At 49.0% G+C, this 9,479-nt stretch overlaps 1 pseudogene across 1 annotated transcript; it reads left to right on the forward strand.

The window, feature by feature from the left end:
• Nucleotides 1–5,035: 5,035 nt before the first annotated feature.
• LOC125507560 (expansin-like A1) lies at nt 5,036–6,284 on the forward strand (annotated as a pseudogene). The gene is made up of 3 exons (XR_015603676.1): nt 5,036–5,196; nt 5,295–5,589; nt 5,683–6,284. The product of XR_015603676.1 is annotated as an expansin-like A1 (transcript).
• Nucleotides 6,285–9,479: the final 3,195 nt, after the last annotated feature.

The raw sequence follows: 9,479 nt of genomic DNA on the forward strand, positions 1-9,479 counted from the left end.
CAATACATACCTTCTAGGCGTTTTGTCGAACACCTTGCGGGCGCCGAGCGGCAGCGAGCGCGCGGGCGCTGTTCGTCGGAGGACGGACGCGCGCGAGGGGCGGCGGGACTAGAGGGGGGGCCGGAAAAGCCGCCGCGGGGCGGGGATAGGCCGGGGAAACGCCGGAACGGTCGCCGGGTGGCGCGGTCGGCGGCGGCGGCGCGGCTGGATGGGGGGTGGGAGGTGCGAGCGAGTGCGCGGTAGCGGGCGTAGCAAATAAGCGGCGCGCGATTGAGTTTCGGCCCGCGCACTGAACTACATATGCCGCGCGCGCTGTTTTTGCGCGCCCGCTGGAGCAACTATTCCGGTTGCGCGCGCGCTAAAACGAGGAATTTTGCGGCGCGACGCTAGTTTGGCGCGGCTACTGGAGATGCTCTAATGAGCATAAGCACACTTGAGACACGTATGAACTGAGCTGAGCACAGTAGGTGACTTGGTGCGCCATTAAGAGCATGTACGACGTGGACACGACTGTAGGCAGCGTCAGCCCGGTCCTCAAATGTTCACATTTGTAACCTTACTTTTGAAACTCATATCCATGCAAACATACGTACACTGAGCATCACACACAAACAATGAGTAACGCACGCGACTACGAATTATCCTTACATAAAAATAAATTGTCCAAATATAATTCAAGCATAAAATTTGTTCATGGTGCATAACTGAAACATAAAAAGCGTAGTTCAGTGAGTTTCATCGTGGATCCATATATACTCCACACATCATTGAAAAGTTGCATGTTTGCATGTTGTTGTCGAGTTGTCGATGCATCTATTCTCAGCTTAAAGTTGTCATTAGCCTTCTCCACGACAGTCATTATGTGCAAGAACAAAGCTTGCTCATCCGGAAGCGATGTCGGAAGAAACCTTCATGATATGTTGGGTCTAATGTGAAGTGGTCTGTGTACAAATCGTGCGTCAGCGATCCTATCATGGGGAATAACTCTTTGGCCCTTTATCAAACCCTTGAAGTTCAATACGTGTTCCTCTTCCTTCTCAATTTCTTTTAGGATGCTCATTATCATCATCATTTCAGCATCTTCGTCGTGCAAATCCGACAATTCGATGAACTCTTTGTATATGAATTCACCAAAGTATGTGTTTCCATAGCCATCATCCGACGATGAATCCATCAGTGACCTACAAATGATCATGGACGCGTTTGATTACCTGCATTAGGTTCAGCGGGAAGGATTTGGCTTGTTTGGTTTCTCGCATTCACTGTTGGGCTAGCATAGCACGAACTTTAAAGCATCTCTGAGTCTGCATCCCTGGGAATGCTCGATTTGGCCGTTTTTCCTCAGCTAGGCCCGAGCGATGCAGGCGAGCGCACGTGGGTGGCTCGATGGATGCAGCCTAGTTCGTTCTCATGTACAGGTGTATGTGAGTTTGCACGTGGTGTGTTGGTTTAACTCCTAACTTGGTTCATTTATTAGTCCCTTCTAATCTACACAACGATGCATCAAATCGAGAAAAGCTCTTCCATTTTTGCTATTGGTTCAAAGTTTTGTTGACCGTAAATACTTAATTTCGTGTTCATGTTTGGAGCTATTTTGGTTGGATTTTTTTCAAATTCGTCATGCACGGTCGACCTTTTGAAATTTCCTTTGACCAGTAGCTTTATCTTATAGTTTTACACGACCTTCGTGTTGCGCATTTTCTGTTTCAACCATCGTAGATGATTAGATGTAACTTCTTCCTCGTGAAAAGTATATACGCATATGTATGGTGTTAATGACAGTCCTTAATCTCGGTTTCCTCTCCGGTGTCCTGCTACACACGTGTCACCACCGGCGTCTCTCCTCTCGAATTCCTCTCCCGCGTGCTGTTGCACTAGCGCCACCGCCGGCGTCGTTTGTCTCTACATTCTCTCCCATGTCCTGCTACAATAAAGCCATCGCCGGCGTCAATCCTCTTGGCCTCCTTGCTTGTGTCTTACTACACTGGCGCCGTCGCCATCGTCGTTCTCTCCCACATGTTGTTGCACTAGCGCTATCGGCGGCGTGTTCCTCTCAACCACCTCTCCCATGTCGTTTCCCTCGGTCTCCTTTTCGATGTCCTGCTACACTGAAGCCATCGCCAACGTCGTTCCTCTCGGCCTCCTCGCTCGCATCCTACTACACTGGTGCGGTCGTCATCGTCGTTCTTTTCGGCCTTCTCCTTAGCGTCCTACTACACTGAGGCCGCCATGGCGCGCACACTGCATTTTTTCTCCATCATCCTCTGCATCAATGTCCTCCTATTCGTTACTCCACACTGACTTTCTCGGCGGCGGCGGTGCTAGCAACTAGTTCACTGCACCGCCGATGGGATCGCTCGCCCGCGACTCCGGGCTTGTCGTGTCGGACGCGGCGCCGCGACCGCCGCCCATCTCTGTCGCCGAGGCACCTCTAGTGTAACATTGTGTGTTATGTGTAGTTGTTAATTCTTAATCATATCCAGTGTATGCAACCAAACAACATGCATTAGTATGAGCACAACCAATGCGAGCAACCAAACACAACGCGTAGAGGTGTTGCTACAATGCAGGAAGAGGGTATGCAGGCAACCAATCAACATGCGGATGTTGGTTTTTTGCCTGCATATGATCAACCAGGCCCAACTGAGACAAGTATGCAAAGTGCAAAAAACGATGCAGGTAACCAAACGCGCCCCAAAAGAAAAAAAAATTGTTCGGGTATTTCATCGAACACATAGAGTGCAAGGTGTATGTCCAGAGGAGTTGGACGTACTGGGGTGTCGTTCGATGGCCGCACGGTTAAAGGCGTTGTGGGTTGGGACCTCCGGTGCAAGTGTTGTGGGTAAGGGACGGCGGCAAAGCATGACGGCAGAGCTACGGTGGCAACTGTGCAGACAAGGCATGAAATAGGAGAGAAACGGGATAGATTGGATAAGGAGAGGATCATCTTCAAGCGATTTGGTGCGGGCCCTTGCTGCCAGTCTTATGTAGTGGACATGTCCGGACATTTCCATATTTGCCCCAGATATGAGCTTTGTATATGGGAGTGTCGGTCGGTCTGAACGCTGAGCCGTGTTTGTCTGGTTTGATTAGACAACGTTTTTCTGTCCGGTCAATGACCCGTCAGGCTGCTCGTTCGTCCGAAATGAATATGAGACGTCTAGTTGTAAATTATCTAACATTAGCCACTCATGAGCGCAACTACAACCATCTACTCCTCAGTCTTCACGGTATGATAACGATGGCCATTGGAGCTTGTAGTGTACTGGCCAAAATGTATGTATGTGGTGCTGGCGGTGAATGCCAGCCAAGATTCTCTCGGGAGTGCATTGTATGTCTGTCCGCCGCCACCAAACAGGGGCGGCGCCGTTGCACCGCGTAAATTATCCATTTTAGGAAAACAGTGGACAAATTTCAGGCACAGGGGTGACGCAAACGAGCAAAACTGCACGTCCTTGAACTCCATGTAGTATGTCTGCATCCACACGCTAATCGCATAAATGTTGGAATAGCTTGAGTAGTTCATTGGGCCTAATTTTAATTGGGTGGATGCAAATCAGACCATTTTCATCTTGATCTACGCGTGTTCACTCCAAACTGTGCCTTTTCAGGAAATCGCAAAGATTAATTAATGCGTAACGAAAGCAACAGGAGGACGCTTTACTGACTCGAAAGTTCTGAGCAATTTTGCAGCGGCCTGAAAGATTAGGTGCATGCATGCTAAATTAAGCGCCCAATACCTTGCGTGCAGCATCAAGTGATAAATCGAATTGACGTAGTGCGATCGATCGGTGCGGTGCTAATTCTGCCAATAACCCAGATTGTCTTACCCGGCTTCCCGAGGCATCTGTGCGTGCAAACGACATGGGTATTTTTCTTTTCAGGTTTTCTTTAGAAAGCTTTCGAGTTTGGCTGGTACGGCAAAGTGGTGGTGTTGTTCTAGTCTAGGAATAAATAGATGATGCCCCGCGCATTGCTGCAGTAACTTTTTTTAAAATATGTAAATATTTGCTAAAAAAAACTAAATCTAATGTAAACAAATATAAGCTTCAAAATCAATAAAAAAGTGTCTAAAATGGAATAAAATCTTTTGAATTACTGTTAAAATATAATTTAGAACAAAAAATGTGAAGGACTTACATCATGTATGATGTGGCAACATTGCATGCATAGACTAATAGAAAAATAATTATAATCTATAAGTTCGTTTATGTGATAGATTTTGCATGGCTTAATGGAAGAGAAGATTTAAATGCATGGCTTAGTGGGGATGTTGAGGTGGATACTTTGCATGTTAAGAGAATTGTGATCAACTTTTTAAGAGTGTAAGATATCTGCCCTTTTTTTCCCGTCCCTTTGTGTGCTTCTCCTCGACAGAGGGCGTGTGGAACGTATTTTTTGACTACCAAGATTTGTTCAGTTTAGGTTTTGATGGATCCATCTGGATTCGGCCACCTTTTGTGGTCCTCAGAGTTTCTACAGGCTCTTATTGGTGTTTTCTTCTTCGAGGTGGCGATGCTTTGCAGATCGTAGTCGTCGGCGTTTGCTCGTTTGCTTCGACGACTTCCGGGCCACCGCTTCTACAAGTTTTTGGGTTTCAAAAAGTTTACTCTGCTGAGACGGAGGCCCAGAGGCGACATTGAGCTATGCTCCGGCACACTGCCGGTGGATATAGAAGAAAGAAGACTCCGACGCACTCAAGGATTTGAATGTAATTTCATTTTTCTTGTATGGATGTGTTTGTATAGACATATGATGCTTAAAATATGTAGGCCTTTTCTCAAAAATAATTTTTTAAAAAATCTTTTGTTTCGTTTGTGTAGATATGTTCCCATAATAATCTCTCGAGCTCTCTAAGCTGACCTAATTATACTGTTGAGCCTGAACCCTGAAGGTAAGTAACGGATCACGATTAAGTCAGTTAACAAGATCACCGATGTTGTAGCTGTAGACCCTGAGTGTGAGCAGGTCGTGGTGGTGGTATATATAAGCACTCGTCAGGCACAACCGCACAAGGATCCACCACCCGCAACAAAAGAAAAGAAAAGAAACAACGATGGCCGTCTCTCGCTGCTCCATCCTTCTGCTGCCGCTCCTCCTCTTCCTCTGCACCCTCCCGCCCGCTCACCTCCGCCTGCGACCGCTGCGTGCACCGCACCAGAGCCGCCTACTACGCCTCGTCTCTCAACCTCGCCGGTACCATCCATACACCTGCATACATATGCTCTGTTTCTACTTTCTACCTATACATGGCCCATGCATGATTCTGATTGTTCGATTGTGGTGTCTTGCAGCCGGTTCCTGCGGGTACGGCGCGGCGGCCGCGTCCCTCAACGGCGACCTGCTCGCCGGGGCCGGCCCGGCCCTGTACAGACAAGGCGTCGGCTGCGGCGCGTGCTTCCAGGTGCGGTGCAACGACGAGGAGCTCTGCGCTACCGCCGGCGTGAAGGTCGTCGTCACCGACCGCGCCAGGACGAAGACGAACGACACCGACCTCGTGCTGAGCAGCCCGGCGTTCGCTGCCATGGCCCGCCCCGGCATGGCTGGGCGGCTCGCCAAGCTCGGCGCCGTCGACGTCGAGTACAAGAGGTAATCCAAAGCCCCCTCTCATTTATTTGTCTCGAAGCACGGAGATTGGAAAGAGCTAAACTCAAGATTGTCAACGCTGCCGCGAATGTGCAGGGTGCCGTGCGTGTACGAGGGCAAGAACCTCTCGCTGCGGGTGGATGAGCGGAGCCGCGCGCCCAGCGAGCTCGCCATCACGATCCTCTACCAGGGCGGCCAGACCGACATCGTCGAGGTCGACGTCGCGCAGGTCGGTTCGTCGTCGAGCTGGACGTCCCTGACACGAGACCACGGGCCGGCGTGGAGCACGAGCGAGGCGCCACCGGGGCCACTGCAGCTGAGGGCGGTGGTGACCAGCGGGTTCGACGGGGCATGGGTCTATGCCGAACATGAAGTCCTGCCGAGCCAGTGGCACGCCGGCGAGGTCTACGACACCGGCGTCCAGATCACCGCCATCGCCCAAGAAGCCTGCCTCCCCTGCGACACGCAGGAGTGGAAGTGACGCCTGACGAGGCAAGCAAACCACGCCGATCTGCCAGGGGGCTCCTGCAAAGTACCACGTACAAAATACTACAAATAAAGATATGTAGGAACAATGAAGTGAAGTGATAATGAGTAGATGACGGCTAGGCTCGAACAAAATACTACAAATGAAATTGGTGGTTGTTTATGCAAATGAAGTGATAATACGAATGAAATTTGTTGGACGACGGACGAAACTAGTCGTTGGTCTTCCAGGATTCACCGAACGAGCTAAACACACAACCTAAAAATGCCATACTGTAATGAGCATAAGCACACTTGAGACACGTATGAGCTGAGCTGAGCACAGTTGGTGACTCGGTGCGCCATTAACAACATCTACGACCGGACTGAGCAAACCGCGGACACGACTACGGAAAGCGTCAGCCCGGTCCTCAAATGTTCGCATTTGTAACCTTACCTTTGAAACTCATATCCATGCAAACACATGCACACTGAGCATCACACACAAACAATGAGTAGCGCACACGACTACGAATTATTCTTACATAAAAATAAATAGTCCAAATATAATCCAAGCATAAAAATTGTTCATAGTGCATAATTGAAACATAAAAAGTGTAGTTCAGTGATTTTCAACATGGATCCATATATACTCCACAAGATCGATCATCGAGAAGTTGCATGTCCGCATGTTGATGTCGATGTTGTCGATGCATCTATTCTCAGCTTAAAAGTTGTCATTAGCCTTCTCCACGACAGTCATTATGCGCAAGAACAAAGATTGCTCATCCGAAAACGACGTCGAAAGAAACCTTCATGATATGTTGGGTCCAATGTGAAGTAGTCCGTGTACAAGTCGTGCGTCAGTGATCCTATCACGGGGAATTACTCTCTGGCCCATTATCGAACCCTTGAAATTCAGTACATGTTCCTCTTCCTTCTCAATTTTTTTTGGATCCTCATTATCATAGTCATTTCAGCATCTCCGTCATTCAAATCCGACAATTCGATGAACTCTGTGTTTCCATAACCATCATTCAACGATGAATCCATCGGTGACCCACAAATGATCAAAAGAATAAAAACTATGTTTAGGCATTTCATCAAACACATATAGTGCGAGGTGTATGTCCAGAGGAGTTGGACGTAGCGGGGTGGCATTCGATGGCTGCACGGTCGGAGGCGTTGTGTGATTGGGGTTTTCGGTGCAAGCAATGTGGGTTAGGGACGGTGGCGGAGCATCAATGGCGCCAGAGTTACGGTGGCGACTGTGCGGACGAGGCCGGAAAGAGGAGAGAAACATGATAGATTGGATAAGGAGAGGGTCATCTTCAAGCGATTTGGTGCGGGCCCTTGCTGCCAGTTGTACGTAGTGGGCGCATCCGATTGTCCCATATCCATCCCAGATATAAGTTATGTATGAGTGTCGATCAGTCCAAACGTTGAGTTATGTTTGTCCGGTTTGATTGGACAATGTTTTTCTGTCTGTCTGATTAGGGACTTGTCAGGCTGCTCATTTGTCCGAAATGAATATGAGTCGTCTAGTTGTAGGTGCTCTAATATTAGCCACTCATCGGTGCAACTGCAACCATCTACTCCTCATGGTATGATAACGATGGCCATTGGAGCTTGTAGTGTAATGGCCAAAATGTATGTATGTGATGCTGGCCGGTGAAAGCCAGCCAAGATTCTGTCGGAGTGCACTCTGCGTCTGTCCGCCGCCACCAACCAGGGGCGTCGCCGTGGCACCGCGTAAATTATCCATTTTTGGAAAACGGTGGCCAAATTTCAGGCACAGGGGTGACGCAAACGGGCAAAACGTGCACGTCCTTGAACTCCATGTAGTATGTCTGCATCCACACGCTAATCGCATAAATGTTGGATTAGCTTGTGTAGTTAATTAGGCCTGAAATGTTAGTTGGGTGGATGCAAATCATACCATTCTGATCTTGATCAACGCGTGTTTAGTGCAAACTGTGCCTATTATGGACAGTGCAAAGATTAATTAAGTGCGTAACGGAAGCAACAGGAGGACGCTTAACTGAATCGAAAGCTGTGAGCAATTCTGCAGCGGCCTGAAAGATTAGGTGCATGCAAGCATGCTAACTTAAGCCCTATACCTTGGCGTGCAGCATCAAGCGCGATCAATCGAATTGAAGTGCAACTGATCGAGGGTGCAACATGTGTAGCCGCGCAGTGCGGTCCATCGATGCGGTGCTAATTCATTAATAAAGCCGGACGAAACGAGGTTGCAGGAATGGAGTGTGAGTGAGACACCGAGTTTCCGTTACGAGTTAAGTATTAGCCTACGCTTGGAAGTTTGTCTAGATACGGACACATTTAGTGTTAGCTTGATTTTTATTTAGATAAATTTAAGACAAGCTTTTTAAAACGGAGGGAGTACTACCCTTTGCGTGGCCGATGATAGTGACTCCACCAGGTCTCGGTAAGTTCTCGCGGGTGACTCAAATGGACAAGTCAATTTTAATCTTGTACTACTCGCCACCGCGACCGGCACATGTGCAACTCTATTGCTAACATATGAAATTAAGCTTAGCAACCTAAAAACCAGTGTTTAATAAGAGACAACCCATCATTCCATCAAAATATAAATTTAATAGCCTAGAAATTTTCTACCAATCGTTCGTCTTGATGATGTAACAAAAGGGCCAAAGAGGTCATGTTTTGCAGAAAAGAAGTACCAGAGAAGATGAAGCTTGGAGAATAAGAAGGGGGAAAAGGAAAAAGAGACATTTTTTTGGCAGCAGGACGTTTGACAGCTATCCTACCCAGCGCTTAGAAAAAATGCAGAGGTGGCTATGGCGTTCAATGGCCTATGGTAAGAGCAACTCCAATGAAGGGATCCATTTTATTCGTCTGCGTCCGTTTCGGTCGACGTGGACAAAAATGAAGGCCCAACGCAACAATCCAAGCCCAAATCTCGTTCGCCTGGCGTCCGCGCCGACCCATTTCTGGTTCAAAATTGCGCCTGAAATGTATCGGCGCGGACGCGCCGCGCGTCTTCTCGGCATCCGTCGCGGCTCCACCTGTAGGCCAGCCAACTACCGCTGGTCGTCTTATTTATGACGATAATTGATAGCGGGCCCACTAGTCAACTAGTGGAAGTGTCCTTTTTTAGCCACACGTGTGGCGGGGGGCTGCCTCACTTCCATCCACATCTAGCCCCCTACCATTCCCTTTGCTTCCTCACTGGCGACAGCAAACCCTAGCAAGCGATGGGCCTCTCCGGTAGCAGCAGCGGCAAGGGCACCCCCGGCGCCTCGTCCTCCGGTGCTCCTCCCCCCTCCTCGTCCGGCGCCGGCGCGTTTCCGCCCAGGTCGCCGACGCCTACACATCCCGGTGCACCAAGCGAGGTGGCACTGGGAGTACAGGCAGCCGCAACCCTACCCCGATGTCACGCTGCCGCA

This window comes from Triticum urartu, chromosome 5A, assembly GCF_056163025.1.
Source record: "Triticum urartu cultivar PI428250 chromosome 5A, HENAU_Tu73, whole genome shotgun sequence".
NCBI classification, from domain to species: Eukaryota; Viridiplantae; Streptophyta; class Magnoliopsida; order Poales; family Poaceae; genus Triticum; species Triticum urartu.